Source organism: Schistocerca americana, chromosome X, assembly GCF_021461395.2.
Source record: "Schistocerca americana isolate TAMUIC-IGC-003095 chromosome X, iqSchAmer2.1, whole genome shotgun sequence".
NCBI classification, from domain to species: Eukaryota; Metazoa; Arthropoda; class Insecta; order Orthoptera; family Acrididae; genus Schistocerca; species Schistocerca americana.
Window position 1 is genome coordinate 754,838,607 of NC_060130.1, and position 24,413 is coordinate 754,863,019.

Below are 24,413 nucleotides of genomic sequence, written 5' to 3' on the forward strand. Positions count from 1 at the left end.
GGTTATAGAATTTATCGGAATAAATAAGTTAGTGAAAAGAAAAAGATTGGTGGACTTTTCCTTGTATGTTGTCATGATGTCCCGAATTTATAATGTGTGCGCCATTCATATTCAGTGCGGTGGCCACGTGTTGATAAAAGCCGTTAAATAAAAGACAAAAAGAAAATGTGGTATTGCCAGTGCGTAATGAACAGTCAGAGTTCTGTAAATTACTGATAGTCAGAAGCGTGTTTCCGTTGCGTATTATTCATACAGGAGGATAATTTGTAACTTAATTGAGAGTACGAGAGTTCATATTACTCGATAAATAAGAATGAATCCACTCGCTTGGCAGACCACTCATCTTGTAGGCCTGACTGCTTGATGCCACAGTATGAGCAAGGCATGTGGGTGCCTCTCAAAGTACTGGAGTTGCAACATACTGACTCAGTGTATGAAGGAGTTCATTTAACAAGGGGTTAATGACTAGCAAAAAGCAACTTTAATTTCCTGTGAAAACGCTTCACTTTTAGTAATGAATTGCAAACATAAGAGACACAATCGTTACAGTAATGAAATTCAGTACTATTTCTAATATATTTGTAGATCCGATGTATTTACAAGACAATTTTGTTGTTACAATTCGCTTATAATGACTACAGTAAAAGAAGTACTTCCTGACTGATGTCTGTTCTCAGAACGGTAATGTGGTTCGTTGCAATAGTTGTTTCATCCTCATGAAGAAACGAGCCGAGTTTTCAGACCATTTGCGAAAACGTGCAACGAAGACAGAAACATCAGCACGTTTCTGCGGTAAATGTACGTTTAAACACCGAAGATGAGAGGGTCAGCAGTGTTATTGTCCATCTACGTGATGAAACAGTGACTGAGTGAGTTTCGGCCATGTAGATTACACAAATAACTTTGTTTCACACATCTAGCCCTATGCCAGGCGAGACGTCGGAGTTTTTGCGCTCTCTATACAGGGTGGTCCATTGATAGTGACCGGGCTAAATATCTCACGAAATAAGCATCAAACAAAAAAGACGACGAAACTCGTCTAGCTTGAAGGGGGAAACCAGATGGCGCTATGGTTGGCCCGCTAGATGGCGCTGCCATAGGTAAAACGGTTATCAACTGCGTTTTTTAAAATAGGAACCTACATTTTTTATTACATATTCGTGTAGTATGTAAAGAAATATGAATGTTTTAGTTGGACCACCTTTTTCGGTTTGTGATCGATGGCGCTGTAATAGTCACCAACATATGACTCACAATTTTAGACGAACAGTTGGTAAGAGGTAGGTTTTTTAAATTAAAATACAGAACGTAGGTACGTTTGAACATTTTATTTCGGTTGTTCCAATGTGATACATGTACCTTTGTGAACTTATCATTTCTGAGAACGCATGACGGCAGTAGTGGCCGAGCGGTTCTAGGCGCTGCAGTCTGGAACCGCATGACCGCTACGGTCGCAGGTTCGAATCCTGCCTCGGGCATGGGTGTGTGTGATGTTTTTAGGTTAGTTAGGTTCAAGTAGTTCTAAGTTCTAGGGAACTGATGACCTCAGATGTTAAGTCCCATAGTGCTCAGAGCCATTTGAACCATTTGTGAACGCATGCTGTTACAGCGTGATTACCTGCAAATGCCACATTAATGCAATAAATGCTCAAAATGATATCCCTACACCTCAGTATATTTGGCAATACGTGTAACGACATTCCTATCAACAGCGAGTAGTTCGCTTCCGTAATGTTCGCAAATGCATTGACATTGCGCTGACGCATGTTGTCAGGCATTGTCGGTGGATCGCGATAGCAAATATCCTTGAACTTTCCCCACAGAAAGAAATGCGGGGACATCAGATCCGGTGAACGTGCGGTGCGTCGACGACCAATCCACTTGTCACGAAATATGCTATTCAATATCGCTTCAATCGCACGCGTGCTATTTGCCGGACATCCATCATGTTGGAAGTACATCGCCATTCTGTCATGCAGTGCAACATTTTGTAGTAATATCGGTAGAAAATTACGTAGGAAATCAGCATACATTGCACCATTTAGATTGCCATCGATAAAATGGGGGCCAATTATCCTTGCCCAATAGTGCATACTATGCCTGTTTACGTTACCGCTGTTAGTGAATGACGCTTCTTTGTTAAATAGAACGCGTGCAAAAAATCTGTCATGGTCCCTTAATTTCTCTTGTGCCCAGTGGCAGAACTGTACACGACGCCCAAAGTCGTCGCCATGCAATTCCCGGTCCGGACACATGGATGATGTCGTCCAGGATACCGAGCAGCATACATAGCACACGCCCGTTGGGCATTTTGATCACAACAGCCATACATCAACACGATATCGACCTTTTCCGAAATTGGTTCAAAAATGGCTCTGAGCACTATGGGACTTAACTTCTGATGTCATCAGTCCCCTAGAACTTAGAACTACTTAAACCTAACTAACCTAAGGACATCACACACATCCATGCCCGAGGCAGGATTCGAACCTGCGACCGTAGCGGTCGCGCGGTTCCAGACTGTAGCGCCTTGATCCGCTCGGCCATCCGCAATTGGTAAACGGTCCATTTTTTTTTTTTCATTTATTGAATTTCAATTCCCCCCGAAGGGGGCGGGCTGGCAGCAGCTTAGTACGCCGCTCTTCAGCCGACAGATTTTGTGACAAAGATCAAGAGAACAAATAATAAAAAACAGGCGATAAAATCGGAGACTTAGAGAGTAACAAGGCGAAAAGAAATCGTGGAACTTAAAACAACAACACAGGGATGATGACGCTAATAAAAATACATACGAAGTAGACAGGGAAAACAATAGACAATTAAAAAAACACGGCGACAGTCTGGAGTCTGTTCGCAAAGGAAATAAAATTCACACCGAGCGACAGCATGGTTTCTGTTCGCAACACGAGAAAGACAAACAACACTGAATAGTCACTGGAACACTGCACTAAAAAGTTGGCAAATGTGACACCACAGTCGAGAGCAGGTGGGGGGAAACTGGACAGAAGATGGGAAAGCAAAAAAGGGGGGGAAAGGAGAGTAAAAGCGAAGGGGGGAGCCGGGAAAGGAGCTGAAGGAGGATGAGGACCCATAAGAGGGGTGGGGGGCAGACGCGACAGGGAGTGGGGTAGGCAGAGGAGGGGAATACAAAAGGACTGGGGGGGAGAAGGGAGGTAGGGAGAGGTTTAGTGGGGAGAAAAACAGGACAGAAGGGGGGGGAGAGGGAGCCCAGGGAAAGGACAGAGGAAAGGAGGGGGATTGAGGATCAGAGTTGATAGGAAGGATAAATGGAGGGAGAGAGGGCATCATCCGGGAGGGGGAGGTGACGGAAGCCACCTTGGGAAAGGAGATGGAGGGTGTAGAGATGGAGGGTAGGGGGGACACAACGGTGAAGACGTGGCAGTGGGCGGGGACGGGAGAGGAGAGGAGCAACCAGGGGGTGAGGGGGTTCAAGACGGCGGGAGGTGTAGAGGATGCGGATATGTTCGAGGAATAGGAGCAGATGGGGGAAAGGAATGAGATCATAGAGGATCCGCGTGGGGGACGGGAGGCGGATACGGAAGGCGAGGCGGAGTGCATGACGCTCAAGGATCTGGAGGGACTGATAGAATTTGGGGGGGGGGCAGATATCCAGGCAGGACTGGCATAACAGAGGATGGGACGGATGAAGGATTTGTAGGTGTGGAGGCTGGTAGAGGGGTGCAACCCCCATGTCCGGCCAGAGAGGAGTTTGAGGAGTCGGAGGTGGTTGTGGGCTTTGGATTGGATGGAGCGGAGATGAGGTATCCAGGTGAGGTGACGGTCAATGGTGAGGCCAAGGTAGGTGAGGGTGGGGGTGAGGCGAACAGGATGTGCGCGGACAGTAAGGGAGAAATCCAGGAGTCGGAAGGAGCGAGTGGTACGACCTACGATGATTGCCTGGGTCTTGGAAGGATTGAGTTTCAGGAGCCATTGGTTACACCATGCAGCAAAAAGGTCAAGGTGATTCTGGAGAAGTAAACGGTCCATTTTAACGTGGGTAATATATCACGAAGCAAATACCATCCGCACTGGAGGAATGTTACGTGATACCACGTACTTGTAAGTTTGTGATTATTACAGCGCCATCCATCACAAAGCGAAAAAAGTGGTCCAACTAAAACATTCATATTTCTTTACGTACTACACGAATATGCAATAAAAATGGGGGTTCCTATTAAAAAAAAACGCAGTTATCCGTTTGACCTATGGCAGCGCCATCTAGCGGGCCAGCCATAGCGCAATCTGGTTTCCCCCTTCAAGCTATACGAGTTTCGTTGTTTGTATTTTTTTCGTTTGATGCTTATTTCGTGAGATATTTGGCCAGGCCACTATCAATGGACCACCATGTATATAGACTCTAATAACAGTTATTTAGTACAAATACTCATTAAATATCAGTGCGTTTTTAAGTTTGCTATTAAAGGTATCACTTTTCTTTACTTATTAGTCAATACGCTGTAAGCTGAAATAAATAACTTCTTACGTTATATCATCACCTAAATCGCTAACCTGTAGGCCTAATTTTTGTTGCACGTAAGTAACGAAAATTCGTGTAGTGTAAAAGTACGTTAAGTGATTTAATTCTGATTTTAAGCATGTAATCTGTGTTGCAATGCGTAATAAGTGTGGATGTTGCTGCAGGATGGTCAAAGAGGGAGTGGCAAGTGTAGACTGTGAGTTAGAATTTCAGTGAGGTGACTGTAGTGCGGAAATGAATGGGGAACTCAATGAGATCTCCTATGGAACTGTAGACTTAGTGAAAAAAGACAAGAGAATCGCTGAACAGGAGGCACAGATTTGTGCTCTTCTGGCTGAATTACGAGTAATTCACACGAAATTTGAAGTAGAATGGTTGAAGGAGGAAAAAGATATTGGGAACTGGGTAAATGTAACAAGAAATGGATGAAAGGAGAACAGCTTTTCAACTTCATAGTTAATAGTATCGAATAAATCTGACTTGTTACCTGAGCAGGAGGGGAAGAATCTCATCCAGCTGTATGTCACAATAGGGTGCAGTAGACTTCTGGCAAAGAAACTCAACGTAGATGGGTACCAAAAGAGAGTAGGAAGAAAAGCGTCTTGCTGATACGTAGTAGTCTTGGGAGGGGTGTAGACCAGGTGGTGCGGGAATAGTTGGGGACGGGGTATCAGGTCACAAGTATTATGAAGCCAAGACTTAGCCAGGTGATAGAGAACATAGGGAAATTATGCAAAGGTTTTGGCAAACGGGATCAGGTTATTACAGTTGGTGGAGCACGGAACAGCCTGGCTAAGAACAGTAATTACAGCATTAGGGGTGACCTGGATGAAATAGGAGTAGCAACTACACACAGAAATGTGAGTTTTGTGGAGGCCCTGCAGCTCTAAGACCAGCCCTGAGTACACTGAAAGCACTGTGAGCCGTATGAACACTGATTTTAGCAGGCTACTGCTGACTGAATTGAAATCTCATACGCGTGCAGTGCCAGGTGCTAGAATTGGGAGATGGGAATATACTAGACATGGCGTGCACCCTAATAGGAGAGGGAGAGATAGGTAGGCTGAGTTTTTTGCAGATAATATACGAGATGCCAACAACAAACATAGCAAGATACCTTGGTTACAGATGTTACAGGGGCACCTTTATTAGGTCAGAAACAGGACTCAGGCACCATGTTTTGAAAGAGGTGAAAATAACACAAGAGCCACACAAAATGCGCAATAATGCACAGAAATGGAAGGTTAGCTTATTTCATCAAAATATTAGAGGATTGAGTAATAAAGTAGAACTTCTAGTCTGTTTGGAAAATGTGCCTGTCTGAGCACCAGATAACCATGTGGTTAGATAAGTTACATATAAAAGATCACACTAATGCAGCTTACTCATAGGAAAAGGAGAAGTTGTTACATGCATTAAGACAGAACACAAGTTCAAAAATATTGAGACAAGTAGAGTTTCTAGTGATCAGCATACAGAAGTGTGTGCCTGTGAATTAATATTGAAAAGTAGTTCATTTTTAATTGTAACTGTATACAGATCCCCAATGGGAAATTTTGAACTATTTATGAGTAATCTGGATTCCTTTCTGTGTCATCTGTCAGACAGCAGCAAGCAAATAACAGTCAGCCGGCCGCTGTGGCCGAGCGGTTCTAGGCGCTTCAGTCTGGAACCGCGCGACCGCTACGGTCGCAGGTTCGAATCCTGCCTCGAGCATGGATGTGTGTGATGTCCTTAGGTTGGTTAGGTTTAAGTAATTCTAAGTTCTAGGGGACTGATGACCTCAGATGTTAAGTCCCATAGTGCTCGGACCCATTTGAACCAAATAACAGTCTGTGGTGACTTCAGTGTAGATTATGTAAAGCATTGTGATAGGAAAAATGATTTGCAATCCTTATTTGGCTCCTACAATTTTGTCTCAGTAATTAACTGTTCAACACGGTTGGATAAAGCCAGTAGGACCCTAATTGATAATGTTTTCTTTGATGAAGCTCAGAGTAAGAAAATAACTGTTTGCCCTGTAACAAGTGCTCTCTCTGATCGTGACTCACATTTAGTTAAGATAAATAACATAGCGCCTTACAGTATGGGTACTACTCAGTGGAAATCAGTATGTATAATTAATGACTGCGGTACAAATGTTTTTAAGGATAGTTTACAGGGGATGACATGAGACATACTTTATAATGAATCAAACGCTAACATATAATTTAATCTATTCCATGATAAATTCACACCACTATTTCAAAATAACTTTCCGCATAAGCTAATCACAGAAAGGACACTAAACAGCCATGTAAAGAACCAAGGATCATTAGAGGGATTAAAGTATCTTGTGAAAGGAAATTGAAGATGTATTTCTTGGTAAGAGCCAGTAGTGATCCTGCAGTAGATGCACATTACAAAAACTACTCAGAATTACTAAGAAAGGTTTCTAGAAAATTAAAGAACATTCATGTAATGTCAGAAATTAGTACTTCCGACAGCAGACTTAAGTGGAATGAAATGAAACGAAAGATAGGACAACCAGCCACAGAACAAGACATCACTACTGAATTGAATGGAAGGGCTATAAATGATGAGTCACAAGTGGCAAATACATTTAATAATCATTTCTTAAATATAGTGGAAAGCATGGGGACAGTATGCTGAAAATGTAACTTTCATAAAATTCAGTCGCATGAATGTATCACCAACGTCTCCTTCTGAAATTGAGAAATTTATACACTCTCTCAAAAATAAAAGCTCACCTTACTTTGATGGTTTTTCCAACAGAGTACTAAAAATTTGTTCCCGTCTAACAAGCCCAGTCTTATCTGAAATATGTACTGCATCACCAACTGAAGGCATTTTTACAGAGAGAAAATATGCCGTTGTTAAACCCCCGTTTAAGAAAGGTGATATGACAGATGTCAGTAACTACCACCTATATCACTGCTCGCGTCATTCTCCAAAATTTTTGAGAAGATGATGTATTCTAGCATAGTATATCACCTTAGCAACAATAGTATCCTTAGCAAATCACAATTGGGCTTCGGAAGGGTTGTTTTACTGAGAGTGGCATTTACACGTTCACTAACGAAATTTTTCAAGCATTAAATAATAAAATAGCGTCGAACACCGCCGCAAGACGGTCCCAAGCCCGGGCCCATCTAAAAACAAGAGGATGGGGAAGTGAGGAGGGGGAGGAGTAACAACCTCGTAAAAAAACCAGGGTCCGTCCGGCTCCAGATGGTAGCACCCTGTCATAGGGCCCCTGCCTAGGGTTACTAGGTGAAACCCAGCCAACGGTCTCAATGGCGGAAGAGGAACAATTTCCCAACGGCAGAGAGAGCGGAAGAGCTAACTCCAGGGCTTACTACCTTGGTTTTAATTTCGGATTCGGGGCAACCCGATCCCCCAATTTATTATCCAACAATTACTGCAAAGCATGATGGGAACGTCGTCAAAGATAGACACTACTCCAAGAGGTAGACCGAATGGCAAATCCTCCGTTGTTCGTAGAAACAATGCAAAGGGGTCAAAGGATTTTGGAGGACCCCAACCAACATGTATGCAGCCCTCAACACTGAAATTTAAGAAAGCAACTATGTTTGCAACCCTAAATGTAAACTCTCTAATTAAAGTAGGAAAATTGAAATTATTGATTGAAAAGCTGAACCAGAAAGAAATTTTAATATGTGCATTACAAGAAACAAGGTTTTTAGATGAAACTGCTTTAGATTTTGAAAACTATCGTTTATTTAAAGGAAAACCAGGTAAAATCTTAATGAAACAAATGCCATACCTGGGAACAGCATTTCTGGTACATCACTCAATTTTAGATTCAGTTACTAACTTCTACTCGAGTTCTGAGAGACTATCCATTCTTGAGATTAAATGTAAAAACAAAGGATACTCTATAATCAACTGCCATGCACCCATAAACCAGGACAACAAAAATAACCCGGAGAAAGTTGAAGAATTTTGGGAGATACTTGAAATGGAACTGGATAGATGCTCAAAGAAGAACATAAAAATGTTAGTAGGCGATTTTAACGCACAAATAGGAAGGGAGAAAAAATACCATGGAACAGTAGGCCTCTTCCCAGGTCACAAAAGAACTTCAAAAAATGGAGAAAGGCTTATAGAGGTATGTAGGCATTTCAACTTGAAAATAATGACAACACATTTCAAAAAGCTGAGCCGAAAAACTAAAACATGGAGATCACCAAATCCACTTCTCGGAGAATTCCAAATTGACCATGTGGCTATCTCACTTCATTGTCAAGAAGAAATTCAAAACACTAAAGTGCTGAAAAGCCTTGATGTTGATTCAGACCACTATTTGACTACGATTAAATTCAGACCACTCCCATTTCGAAAAGAGAAGAAAACCTTTTACAAAATTCCAAAATATAACACAGAAACGTTAAAAAATGAAGAAATTAAACAACGGTTTCAAAGAGCATTGCACAAAGATAGCGATGGCATATCCACAATAAATAAGGAAGCGGGATGGGAGGAGATCAAAAACGAAATAGTTGAAATAGCAAAAGAAAATTGTCTCGTGAAAAGAGTAAGAAGACATCCATGGTGGGACAATGAATGTGATGAGAACCTGGAGAAGAGACAGAAATTGTGGCAGAAATGGAACTCCACCAAAGATCCTCAAGATCTTGACAATTTTAAAATCCAGAGAAGAGAAACAGCTAAGCTTTTCCGTAATAAAAAAAGAAGACAATTTCAGGATAACCTAGAACAGATTGAGGAAGACTTTAAAAGAAATAATTCTAGAGATTTCTACAAAACTTTTAGAAAACAGCTAACCAAATACCAATCCCCAAATTTATGTTTTAAAGATGAAGAGAACAAGCTAGGTTTGACAAACAAGACTAATTGTGAAATATTAGCAAAATATTTCGAGAATCTACTAAATTGTGAACCACCCAAAGATAAAATGAGTTTTGAAAACCACCGAAATACTAATACCGAGTCAAAACCTCCAGACGCTGAAGAAATAAAACACATAATACACAGTCTAAAAAACAATAAAGCCCCAGGTGAAGACTCCATAGTACCAGAAATCCTAAAAATAATGGATACCAACCTCCCACAAGTTTTGGAACATATGTTTAAGAAGATCTGGGACGAAGAAAGAATTCCTGAAGACTGGCAGTGTGCCCTGATACACCCACTACACAAAAAGGGGGATAAGATGAATGTTAATAATTATAGAGGGATCTCGCTACTACCAGTAGGATACAAAATTTTGTCAAGGAAATTACTTCAAATCGTGGAGCCAGTTCTGGATAAAAAAATAGGTGAATATCAAGCAGGTTTTACACAAGGTAGATCCTGTGTTGAACAAATATTTAACCTGAAAACACTAATTCGTTACAGAATCTCAAGAGGCCAGAGATTTGCAATAGTATTTGTAGATTTCAAAAAAGCATACGACTCGGTAGATAGAGAAACATTACTGAAAGTATTGGAAGAATTTGGGGTCGATACGAAAACAATTCAAATTATCAAACAGACGCTAACAAACAGTAAGGCCAAAGTTAAATTTATGGGTGAAATTTCAAGGAAGTTCGAAATTAAAACAGGTGTTAGACAAGGTGATGGTTTATCCCCAATCCTCTTCAACTGCGTACTGGAAAAGATATTGAGAATATGGAAAGAAGAACTCAAAGGCACCAAGAATGACATCAGAATTGGAACAAAAAAAGAAAAAATAGAAGTGGACTGTTTAGCTTTTGCAGACGATCTGGCAATAATTACAGAAAACGAAGAAATAGCTCAGAACTACCTGGAGAAACTACAAGAAGTTTCGGCCAGAGCTGGACTGCAGATTTCATTTGAAAAAACCGTGTATATGTCTAATCATAGAAATAACAAGAAAAATCTTATTACTAAATACGGCAATATTAAGAGAGTAGAAAAATTTAAGTATTTAGGTGAAATAATTCAAGTGAATGGTTTAGACAAGAGTGCAAACCAGGCGAGAGCAAGGAAAATGGAATTTGCTTTTCAAAAAACCAAAGACATATATAACAAAAAAAAACATTTCGATTCAAGCTAAATTAAGACATTATAAAACTGTCATTAGACCAGAATGCCTGTATGCATCGGAGTGCCTAACTCTTAACAAAAAGGGGGAAATAGAAAACATGGAAAAGAAAGAAAGGAAAATTTTGAGAAAAATATTAGGACCGAGAAAGATTGGAGAAGAGTACAAGCTAAAGAGTAATAAGGAAATATACAAAACTATTGAGAAAGTGAGTGAGGCAATGCGTAAACGCAGACTAACGTTTTATGGTCACCTGTCGAGGATGGATGGAAACAGACTAACAAGAAAAGTGTTTGAACATAGTAACAGGAACGAAAAAACCAACAATAAATGGATACAGATGGTGAAAAAGGATTTGGCCTATTTTAATGTCACCCGTGAGTCAATCAGGGACAGGGAAAAGTTTAGACAAATAGTGAACGAAATTAAGTGTTTTCCAGAAGAAACGAAACTAAAGAATAATAACAGGAAATGGTCGGAAGAGCGGAGGAGGAACCACTCGAAAATGATGAGGAAATATTGGGAAGAGAGAAAAAAAGATCAAAAAGCCGGGCAAGTGAATTGTTGAACGTGGTCCAAAGATGGCCGAAATCGAAAGAAGAAGAAGAAGAAAATAGCGTCGGCTGGTATTTTCTACGATCTCTCTAAGTCATTTGACTATGTGAATCACAGTATTCTTCTAGATAAATTCACATTTTATGGGATTTTGAGAAGATGATGTATTCTAGAATAGTATCTCATCTTAGCAACGATAGTATCCTTAGTAAATCACAGTTTGGGTTAAGGAAGGTTTGTTCTCCTGAGAAAGCCATTTACACGTTCACTCACGACATTTTACAAGCATTAAATAATAAAACAGGCTCGGCTGACATTTTCTACGACCTCTATAAGGCATTTGACTGTGTGAATCACAATATCCTTCTAGATAAATTCACATTTTATGGTATTGAAGGTATAGAAACCTATGGATAATCTCTGTTGATCCATCATGGACAAGGGACAACGGCTGGTAAAGTAATTGGCAATATCAATGAAATTCTCCAACAGCCGTGTGACTGAGATATTATTTTATTTTATTTTATTTTGAAAGCTTCCAGTTTCGGCGTTCGATTATGCCATCTTAAGGCCCCTGCGCAATAAAATTGTATACATGTAGTGTTTCTCAGGATGTACAATGCAAGCTTACAGAAAGTGACGGGTAACCATGAAAGTGCTTAAAGCTACAAAATAAAAGTAGTAGTGTTAAACCAAATCTCTGTGTACATCCAGCACAATAAACTAAAACATATGTGCATATCAGTTAGTCTTCAAACTATTTAACATCACAGTTTACAAGAGCACATGCAAAAACATTAAAAATATGAGAACTGGACAGTATACAATCAGGAGTTCTGCTGGAAGAAAGCTTGTCTTTTTTTAACATAAAATTCTATATAATTCGTATAGATGAGGAAACCCCTAATTCATATGAGAACCTACCTTCATTTAAAGTAAAATGTCATACAGTAATCTATGAAGTACAATAGTATGCATATTTACGGCCTAGGTCTACCACAACTAGTGATACAATTAGTTGTCACAGCATTAAAACAAAAAAAAAAAAAAACAGCAACTTAATGCAAAATCCAACAGTAGACGACATATTAACAGAAAAACAGCTTGCAAAGAGCACGCTAAGAATGTTCACAAATACCTTGTGGGCCTAGGTATACAGCAAATCGAAATAAAAATATGTTATTTGGTATCCTTTATATCACTTAACACGTCGGCATTACCACAGTGAAACAAACCAACAAGGATCTCAAATCCGACTTAACTAAGGGAAGTGCTCCAAGTTTTCAGCCGACAGCGTCGTACTATACGATACGATATTGCAGTGCCTGTGTTATTCTGATTACGGTGCAAAGTTCCATTGGACATGCACGCGTGTCAAACGGAACAGGCACAACGACGACTACAGCCGTCATGAAATACATTAAATGCATTCACAATTGCGATTAAGGACAAATATCAGCTGTAGAATGGAATCACGGCAGTAGAAATTTGTGCCGCACCGAAACTCGAACGCGGATTTCCCGCTTATCGCGAGCGGTCGCCTTACCATTTGACCATCCGTACGCGACTCACAGCTACACCCAAACTTCCATATGTCGTCCACCAGTTGTTTTCCAGTAGCAGTTACATAGTTTTTAAGCAGGACATGAGTGGACATACTGGGTGGTTATAATTACACTTTCCCTATTTAACACGTTATAACACGGAAACTAATTACCGTATGAGTACCAAATTTGTTAGCATAAACGTCCTATTACCAAAACAACAGTAATGCTGCAGCTGCACTTCGACAATATCGCAGGCTAAAAGTGTGGTGTCTAGTAAGCCTGCATTCTCGGTTCGCTAGACAAACAAATCGTATTAATGAGTTTTATTACAAAAAGAAAATCTACAGTACTTAACTTTGCAATTACTCAGATGTGTCGCCACCAAAGGGCGACATACAAAATGATCTATTTTCTTCATTACAGATAATCCCAAGTCTGTGTTACATACAGGGTACAAGCGAAGTGAATAGAGTTGACGCCGCTATAGATGTGCCTATGCTTGAAGCTGCTAGTGAACTGGGCCGTCATCAGTCGGTCGCGGCGCTTATGTCCTCTTCACTCAGGGGCGTTGTTGTCCTTTAGAGGGGTCGGTCAGCGTGCGATTGGCTGACGTCTTCTCACAGTCATCTCTTCTCTATCGTTCCCGACTTGCCTTCTCCTCCCCCCCCCCCCCCCCAAGCGACGGACCGTCGTCGTATAGGGAGCACGACAACGGCGGGAGAGGCAAGTCCGTGGACGCTCTGATGGACTGGAAGCTGTGGCTGCAGGAGACGTCAGACTTCCAGTCATAGCCCGCCATCCGGCCTTCGCTCTGGTGGAAACGTCCCCAGGAAAATGCCCAGAAAGGTACGCGTCCACCTCCTGAAGCCCGTACGACGATGTGGAGGCGTCGGCTGCTGCGGCGTGGGCGGGTCCAGCTCTATCGGTAGTACGAGAGGAGGTGGAGGAGGCGAAGGCTCCGTCTCCATGGGGTCTCCCCCCAGTGCCGTGATGACACCCTCTGGCGGCTGCAGTGGCCGCGCTGTCCTCGGGATCCGTGAATCTGGGGGAAGAGATACAGAAGGGTCACCGTGCACATCACAGTGGCGAATTTGATTGTGATGTCGGCGCTGCAGTCCGTCAGGGCCTGAAATGAGATACATGTATGCGCCAAGTCGACGAAGGATCTCGCCTCACACCCACCATCTGCTGCCGCTAAAAACCCTGAAAAACCTAATATCATGCGGCGCGAAGCGATGCTTGCGGCCATCCTTCGGCGCCGGGTGCGGAGGAGGGTAGGGCAGTAGGGGCAGTGTCCGATGGCGGCGGCCGTGAAGCAATTCCGCCGGCGATGGTCCACGAACGATAGGGGCCGAGAAACAGTTTTAATGCTTGATCCCGGGTGTGTGCGAAGTTTGGGCATCTGCTGCTTGAAGGTTCTGACAAAACGTTCCGCTTTGCCGTTGGACTGTGGATGGAACGGTGCACTAGTTAGATGCTGTTTGACATTGCGTTCACAGAATGTTTCACATTCATTTGACGTGAACTGAGCGCCGTTGTCCGACATTATGACTTCAGGCAAAGATTCGAAGCAAAACATAGAGGCCAACACCTGAACTGTGCTACGTGACGTTGTCAAGTTCATTGGTACAACAAAAGAAAACTTGCTATAAGAGTCTACCACAATCAACGAACGTGCGTTCCAAAAGGGTCCCGCAAAACCTACGTACACACGTTGCCGTAGTGATTGTGATTTATGCCAAGCAGAGAATTTTGTGGCTGAGCGGACTGATTTTCCGCGCATGTGTCACACTGTGACGCCATCTGTTCTATTTGGGCGTTCATATCTTACAAAGTACAGTGTCGACGCGCTAACTGTTTCGCATGAACAATCCCTCAGTGTCATTGGTGAAGTAGCTGCAACACTTCTTTTTGTAAAGCTTTAGGGATCAACACACGTGGCAGTCCACTGTCTTTTTGAACAAGAATTACACCTTGCAGTGTAGCGAGGCTATACCGACATGCAAAATATCTGCGCATTACAAAGTTCTTTATGATATGTAATGGGCGAGGCCAAGAAGTGAGAATTTATTTTAGAACAGTGTTCAAATCTGAATCAGTTTCCGTCGCCTGCACAAATTTTTTATACTTCAGAGGAAAGGATTGAAGTAATTCAGAATCGTGAGCATCGATGTGACGACGAGATGCAGTCGAAGCATCAAAGTCTGTTCCAAAAATGTGTGTGAAATCTTATGGGACTTAACTGCTAAGGTCATCAGTCCCTAAGCTTACACACTACTTAACCTTTAGGTATCCTAAGGACAAAGACACACACCCATGCCCGAGGGAGGACTCGAACCTCCGCCGGGACCAGCCGTACGGTCCATGACTGCAGCGCCTTAGACCGATCAAAGTCTGTATCAGGACTAATCGGAAGACGTGAAAGTGCGTCCACGTTACCATATTGAGCTGTCGGACGATACACATTCTCGTACTGGTATTGAGACGACAACAAAGCCCGTCTTTGCAATTTTTGGGCAGTTCGTACAGGAACCGGCTTTATCAGATGAAACATGGCTTGAGATCCGTTACTAAGTAGAATTTTCTGCCATATAAATAGTGGTGGAATTTGGTAACACCAAACACAATATCCAGTGCCTCTTTCTCGGCTTGTGAATAGTTACACTGAGCTTTGGACAAGACTTTTGATGCGAAAGCAATAGGCCTGTCTTTATCACCAAATCTGTGCGAAAGTACTGCACCGATTCCGTAAGAACAAGCGTCAACTTGCAACACAACTGGTTTGTCAGGATGTGAACCAAGCATCAAATGGTTCAAATGGCTCTGAGCACTATGGGACTTAACAGCTGTGGTCATCAGTCCCCTAGAACTTAGAGCTACTTAAACCTAACTAACCTAAGGACATCACACAACACCCAGTCATCACGAGGCAGAGAAAATCACTGACCCCGCAGGGAATCGAACCCGGGAACCCGGGCGAACCAAGCATCGATCATTGAGCAACGCATCTTTAAGTTTTTGGAAAGGTTCTTCGAACTCAGCTGTCTAAACAAAAGGGACGTTCTTGCGACGCAAATGATGCGATGGAGCTGCGGTTTGTGCAGCATTCGGTGAGAACCGAATATAATAAATCATTTTCCCTAAGAGTGACTGCAATTCTGTGACATTCCGAGGAACTGGCAGGTCACGTATGGCTAACATATTTGACTGAAGGGGATGAACACCTTAACTGTTTATGATATGACCAAGATACTGGAGCTCGGGTTTAAAAAAATCACACTTATGCAATCTTCACTCATTCCTGCATCTAATAACACAGGAAACAAAGCACGCAGATTTTCAATGTGTTCTTCAGGTGTACGACCTGCGACAATATCGTCCTAATAGTTTGAACAGTTTGGTACGTGAGCAGTCAGCTGTTCCAAATACCGTTAGAAAATGGCGGTTGTGGAAACACTGCCAAAAGGCAAACGCAAATACGAGGGTTGGAACTTTAATAATGGCAACTATTTATTTACAGCTCGTGTAAAATAGATACGTGTTTCGAAGTTTTACTGACCTTCAAAGTAGTCACCAGCATTTTGTATAACCCGTTGTCAGCGATGTGGAAGTCGTAGGATACTCTTAGCAGTGCCAGTTGCGTTGACAGTTCGAGTGACGCGGTCTATTGCCCGACAAATTTGTAGCAGTTCTGAAGCAAATGCCGCGAAGTGTTTCCTTCAGTTTAGAAATAGAGTTTAACTCGCGAGGGCTTACGTCAGGGGAGTGCAGTAGGTGATATAGCACGTAGCAGCCCCATCAGTCAAACAAATCAGTAACAGCTTGTACTCTACGAGCTTGAGCATTGTCCAGCAAAATGATGGTCAGGTCCTACAGAAAGTGTCATCACTTCTGTCTCTAGTCTGGTCGTAGGTTGTGTTCCAAAAATGAACAGCATAGGTAAGACATCTTTTATTCATTTTGTGTTACGGACACGCCCCCAACAGACGCGTGGTCTGCCGACTGCGTCAGCTGCTGATGGCCTTGGCGACGTGCTGGGCGGGTGACGTACACATCGTGCTTTATTGGCACCGTTTGCTCACTCGGCAGGGCATGTCCCAGGTAGCACTACGCGGTCGTGAGCGAGGGGTGCCAGCACCATGAACATTTGCCCGTGTTCCCGTAGCTATCTACTGCTACCGGCAGAGAAGCTCGCCCTGGTGCAGGTGGTTGGCGATAGTACTACCGCCCTGGTCGCGAACCGCTGCCACAAAAGGCAGAAGTCCAGCCGCTTCTGTAGAGCCTGCAGACGGCTCGTCCGTTGTACTGCTCGAAGACCACGGTTTCGGACTTGATCCCTTGAATATGTCTGGAGGAAATGGCTGCCCAGACCGCCGTCGGCTGCTCGCTGACCCATAACTCGGTGGAGACTTGCGTGGCCCACGCGTCGCGAAGGGTGCTGCCAGACTGCGCATAACTGTGATAGTATCAGAGGGTATTTGTAGCGGTTAATGGCACATTTGTTGTGCTCGTATGTTGCTTCTAGGCACCTACAGATGAACATCTTCACGGTTCAATAGAGTGCCAACTGCTCTCAGGCCGGTTTCTACCAGGTGGTTGTAATTAAATTGCAGCTACTCACATAGGTTTAGTGTGGGTTGTAGTTATCCTATGGCAGCGAAATTTGGTAGATATTCTAATGCGTTAATGTGGAACCGATTTACGATGGAAAAAAATAGTTCCAATTTTAGCCACCAAGTGCAAATCTGGCGCTTTGAATACAAGAAAGACGCCCAGGAACGTTCCCATACGTAAAGGATTAGGAACGAGATGTGAGCAGAAAAGGTTCAAATGGTTCAAATGGCTCTGAGCAACATGGGACTTAACATCTGAGGTCATCAGTCCCCTAGATCCTAACTAACCTAAAGAAATCACACACATCCATGCCCGAGGCAGGATTCGAACCCGCGACCGTAACAGTCGCGCGGTTCCGGACTGAAGCGCCTAGAACCGCTCGGTCACCGCGGCCGGCTTAGAAAAGGTTATAATGTTGATTTTATCATTAACCTCCGCTCAGACAGTTCGTTTTATATCAGTCGACGAGACTCTGTACAGTGCCAGATTTGCACCTGGTGGCCGAAATTAGAACTAATTTTTTCCAGCATAAATCGATTCCGCATAAACGTTTCAGTGTATCGAACAGGTTTCGCTGTCACACGACAATTACAACCCACACTGGACCTCCGTGAGCAGCTGCACATTGATTATAACAACCTGGTAGTTACATAGCTTTTCTGCGAGGCCAGCAAGGTTGCGTGGTTCGCCCGATTCTGCCATGAGGTAAGTAAACAGCCTTGTTTATGAAATCACCGGCCGCGGTGGCCGTGCGGTTCTATGCGCTTCAGTCCGGAACCGCGTGACTACTACAGTCGCAGGTTCGAATCCTGCCTCGGGCATGGTTGTGTGTGATGTACTTAGGTTAGCTAGGTGTAAGTAGTTTTAAGTTCTAGGAGACTGATGACCTCAGATGTTCAGTCCCATAGTGCTCAGAACCAATTTATGAAATCGAATACCAGCGCCTCTGCGCTTGCCTGCTCGGCTCACATACTACTGCAATGCAGGTGCATTTCTTAAAGGAGCACCGAAAATTAAAGACGGCGTTACACTAAAGATCGTATCCACTGGTATGGCTACTTGTAAGATGATGCAAAAAAGTTACCACATATGCGCAAGTATTACTATTTCTAAGATGATAGCCGGCCGGAGTGGCCGAGCGGTTCTAGGCGCTACAGTCTGGAACCGCGCGACCGCTACGGTCGCAGGTTCGAACCCTGCCTCGGGCATGGATGTGTGTGATGTCCTTAGGTTAGTTAGGTTTAAGTAGTTCTAAGTTCTAGGGGACTGATGACCACAGCAGTTAAGTCCCATAGTGCTCAGAGCCATTTGAACCATTTCTAAGATGATATAATACTGTGACATTATTATTTATATACAGATATCATTTGCAGAACATCTATTTTCACATGTATGAGATGTCGCCTTACATTCTAAAATGGTTGCAACTGTTAAATTCTTCTTTCCTTAGGAGAAAATGAACTTTTCATTATTCTTTGTGTAACGATACTTCCAATTGTTCTAACAGATCGATTTTCTCACCATTATTTTCTGTATGGAATATTTCCTTATCTCAGATCATATTCAAAAACGTATCACAATCCACAATACACGTAAACGTGACATTATGAAAAATGTAAAACCAAACTGACCCTGGTTCTCCTGTACTGGCACACAGTGCACGTACGCAGGGTAACGTAACTCGTCCACTTGCTTTAGTTTACAATAAACAATTAGAGACACAAGGAAAACGCACGTCGGACATTCAGACCCATTTATCCTGAACACTCAAAATGAGTAGCATGTCAACCTTCTCTCCATTGGTGCACTAGCGCAAACTGAAGGTGTCTGACTGAACGACCAGCATGTAACGTGCTTGAGTTTCCATTTGTTTACTGTCAAGCCCACCAAGTGAACGAGCAACGTTATCCACTGTACCTTCAGTGTGTGCCTGTACTGTAGTGTCAACGTCAATTTTGTGGTACGTTTTTCATAACGTTATGTTTACATGAAGGGTACACTATGATAAGTTTTTGAACAAGTATTGACGAGCGGAAGTAGACCACCGAATGATAAATATATGGCGCTATTTATAAAAGACATACTGCTGTTCACATTTTCGTAACAAACATCGTCGCAAGGAAGGCAATCGTGCTTGTTGATGTGCCTCTGTCAGTGAACAAAATATCCTTGTAATTTTTTTTAAATTTTTTTCCAGGTGACTTCTACTCACACTACAGTGAAGTATTGACGGACTAGTGGCATAATGTCTCAGTTGAAGTGAGGCGCCGGCCGAAGTGGCCGTGCAGTTAAAGGCGCTGCAGTCTGGAACCGCAGGACCGCTACGGTCGCAGGTTCGAATCCTGCCTCGGGCATGGATGTTTGTGATGTCGTTAGGTTTAACTAGTTCTAAGTTCTAGGGGACTAATGACCTCAGCAGTTGAGTCCCATAGTGCTCAGAGCCATTTGAACCATTTGAAGTGAGGCACTCGGTCGTAAAACATGGTATCTAACAATTTTTGCCAATCGGCGTTTTTGGCAGCGTCGGACTCCTTACAGCTGATTTCATAGGTTGGTGAAGGAATCTGTGGGAGATGTGTACGTTGTAAGAAATTATGTTGGTACTATGTTATGGTAAGTGACAGCTGACTGCAGGTAAAACATTGTAAATAACAAACATGGCGGCCCGATACAGTCTGTTCCGTAGTGATGAGGAACTTGAATCGTAAGTTTCGAGCGCTGACAATAATTCTGACTACAGTTCTTCCTGTAATGAAGAAGATGAAAGCCCAGAGTATTATCCTGTTTATGAGTGTAAACAAATCCGATGCAAATTACTCCTTAAAAAGGTAAGAACAGATGCCTTTATTTCTTAATCTGTTTGAAGTAAAATATGGTATGTACTGCACTTACAAAGTTTTACTGCCTGCTCCGTATTGAAACTTTTCAAAAACGGAAATTCTGAACATTCCTTTCATCAAATATGAACTGAATACGTGGTAACCAAACTTCGTAAAACAAACACAATGCATTATATAGAAATAACCGAAAGAGGTTTCATTTTGACTCGCAAATTTTAAATATGTGCGAAGGTGACCACAGTATCTACTAGAGTTACCATGATTTACACCCACTAGATTAAATCACTCAGGATTTTTTCTATTGTCATGGTGTAACTCAGCTCTTCAGAACAAATGTCTACCTGAAACGTAAACACAACACTTTTACCTTACGCCCTGTAGTGTTGCGACTTAAGCGCTTGACTACCAAGCCAAAGGTCACGAGATTGAATCCTGGTCGGATCACGAAGCGCTTTCAGTTAATCTCCGGACCGATCGTTTTCAATAAGATACGAATTACGTCAGATACAGCCGCGGATCGGCTTCCGTGATGAACTGTAGATCCCTTCTCTTGCAGGTTGGGGATACGGGAACCTCCCAAATGGCTTCAAGTTGATAGACTAGCAACAGAATCGGGAGGCACACGAGATTTTAATTATTATCCCTCGCCCATTTTTTTTTGTTAGAAACATGGGTAATGAGTTTTTTGATGCAAGTATTCCCTGTTTTGTTTCAGAAAACGACCGCGCTCAATATCAACCAGGATTGTGAATCGGAACAATGTACCAGTAGGTCTACAACCAACAGTCATGATGAAAACAATGCGGATGTAAGGTCACCTACTGCTTCTGGAAAATCTAATCCGCCTAGTAGAGTCCGTTATGCAGGATCGTCGGTACCTCTTGAACAAAAGGATACTGTAGACGATAAGGAAAAATCAAATAAAAAAGGTAGAAAAAGGAAACGTGGGGTAAACCAACAGGAAAAAAAAATTAAGAAATTTAGGTAAAAGCTATTTGTCTTATCGAGGAAAAGAAAACCCACAAGCACCTCGAGAAGCAGGCCCAGATTGCCTTTGTAAGAAAAGATGTTTTTCAAATATTGATGCTGACGAACGATACTCGGTGTTTGAAGAGTTCAATAGAATGGGAAACTACAACATCCAAAACGCTAATCTATTTGGTCTAATAGATGTTAAAAAAACTGCCAGACGGACGAAAAAGAGTGGAAGTCCCTCTCGAAGAAAATTTACCATTACTTACAATGTCTTGGTTGAAGGGCAAAAAGTAGAAGTATGTAAAACTGATTTCCTCGACATCCACGGACTGCAAAAAAGTAGGGGGAGAGTCGAAATTTTGGTTAAAAAAAACCAATGGCGCTCATAGTCCACCATCAGATAAAAGAGGTGCACATGGGCACCACAAGAAAAAGTATTCAGAAGACGATATAAAAAAATGTGCATACTTTTATATCAAAACTCCCAAATACGGAAGTCACTACACCAGGCGCAAAAATCCTTATAAGATGTTTATATCTATGCAATACACAGTTAAACGTTGTTTTGAAGAATATACTCAGTTCTATTCAGAAAGTGGTAGCAGTCCTGTATCTTCAGACAAGTTCAGAAGAATATTTACGGAAGAATTTAATATAGGATTCAAGTCTCCTAAGACAGACGCATGTAAGGACTGCGACTCAATGAGAATTGAACTGCAACAAGCCGAAAACGATAAAAATTACGCGAAAGTCCAAAAAATTGGACACAAAATCGAGAGACACCACCTACATGCTGCTGCCGGCCAAAAGTTTTGCAAGTTGCCCCAGAGGACAGAGAAGCCCTTGTTCTAACATTTGATCTCCAACAGGCGTTGCCCATTCCAAAATTATCCACTGGACCTGCATTTTACAAAAGAAAATTGTTTTGCTACAACCTCAGCATTCATGATTGCTCCAATAACGTAGGGTACTTTTATTACTGGGACGAGGCTACTGCTAGGAGAGGAAGTGATGAAATTGCAAGTTGCATATTGAAACACTTCACCGTGAATGACATACAGTGCAAGAAACTGATAGTAATATCAGATAACTGCTGTGGTCAAAATAAAAACTGGACAATAGTCGCTCTCTGGCTTAAATTATTGGCAAGTGACCGTGTAAAACGTGTTGAACATGTTTTTCCAGTAGTTGGACATATATGTTGCCATCAGATAGAGATTTCGGCCGAGTAGAGCAGTATGTGAGGGATCACATTCAGTATGTGTACTGCCCGGAGGAATCGGGACAGATTTTGAAAAACGCCCAACGCTCACCTCCCTTCAATGTGTACAGAATGCAGCAGGGAGATTTCTTTCAAGTTTCTTCACTGAAGGCATTGTTTAGAGCACCCAAGAATGTAATTGCCGCGTCTGTCAAACTTCTGTTGGTCCGCGAAGAACCAGATTCTCTGACTGTTTATAAATCATATTTCGGATCTGGTGAAGAAATATCATTGAAGCTGAAAGGTCGTCCTCTTACAGAAGATTTTCTGGGGAAATATAACGCACCTCTTCCACTGCTGTATAATACACCAATACCAGTCAATAAGGAAAAATTGCGTGATGTCCTCAGCCTGTTCGAGTATATTCCAAAGGCATATCACGGATATTACACGAGCTTAGTTCCTGAGCATTAAATGTAAAATTATTGTACCTAAAAACTACTAATGAAACAATTGGTAATGCAACTTTTGGCTACTTTATCTTATTTCCAATGTGATTATAATGTTACACCACTGCACTGTAAACATCCTGGTAAGGTTCCATCTATGTGGTAACTGCCACGTACCAGAAGCAGCATTTAACGCCAGTTGTTGTGAAACATGGTATCTGGCAGATAACAAGGTAGCAATGTCTCATACGTGAATGAAAAATATGGTATCTACGGGCATCTTTCCTCTGATCTTAGTTCTTATATTCGCAAACAAAATGTTATGAGGAGCAGTTAAGACGAATTTTACTTTTCAGTACACATAGAATATCTGCGCAACATAATTATGTGAGCTTTGTTAGAGCAAACTATTTGATATTTTCCTCAAAACTTAACAGCCGATTTCCCGTAAGTTTTCATTTTGTTGGTTACCATGTTTTACGACCGAACGCCTCAAGTTATAACAATGCTATACTTTGAAAAATTTTCAAGTGCACGGTTGCAGAGACACTTTTTCTTTGAGTAATTAGATTTAATAGGTTTAACGTAAATTTCTTTTTTCTAGTAATGTAAATAAATGTGATTTTTTTGTCAATAAATTTAATGTAATTGATAGGTGTGTTTTCATTTTCAACATAAAATGTAAAACAATAAAATAAGACAAAAATAAATAACATGTGGTACTTCAAGAATAAGTCGACAGTAACTAACATCGAAACTCGTAAGTAATAACACCAAATTTGGCTGAAAGTAACATCAAATTTGTTAATAAAATATCACCAATTTTGGCAATAAAATACCAAAATTGGAAAAAAATAAAACAGGAATTAGTCAATTACCGATATTCGGTAAAAAAGACAGTGAATTTTTCAAAAAGTTACACCAAAATCGGCCATTAATAATAACGTTTTCTCTTTACCTTAATTATGGGTGTAATACACTGCCTTCGCGGTCGTTCGATTTCATATCGCTTCTTAGTATTTATTACCTCTAAATACGTACATGATATGACGTCCTCTAGTTGTTCGCAACTAGTCTTGTAATCAGATACTATATAGTTCCGTGTCTTTATTGTAGGGATTATCTTATTACGTATTTCAATGTTTCATTGTTTGCACACACATCGACCCTATCACCAAGTGATGCGTTTAAATTGTCGCTGAGAAATAAATGAACTCTGCTTGAGAAGCGAATAGCCTTCTTCGGACAGAACGCCAGTGTTTGAAATACGGTGAAAATGGAGCAAGAAGTTGATACAGAAGACGAAACAGTGTTCTGTGTAGAGTCAGGTAATGTGAGTGGACGCCGTCGGGAGAACCGGTTCGAGACGAGCGTGGAGCAGCACCGTTGTAGAGTCGACTATCAGCATGTGAGGTCGGTGCATTATCCTGCGAGTTCCGGCGCTGGTTTATCTGTCTGGCGGCTGCTGCTCGCTTCCGTGCGCACGCCACCGCCTCCCCCGCCGTCTGGCTGACAGACATAACGGCCCTGCCTGCGCCTTATCTCCCACACAAAAAAAACACCAGCTCGTAAATCACACTGCAGGCGTTGTTTGAGGAAACTGACACAGTTAAAGACCCAACACGATAAACACAAAACTATTACACCGCGTGCTGCACCAGAATCGTTTGATTAAGAGCCGG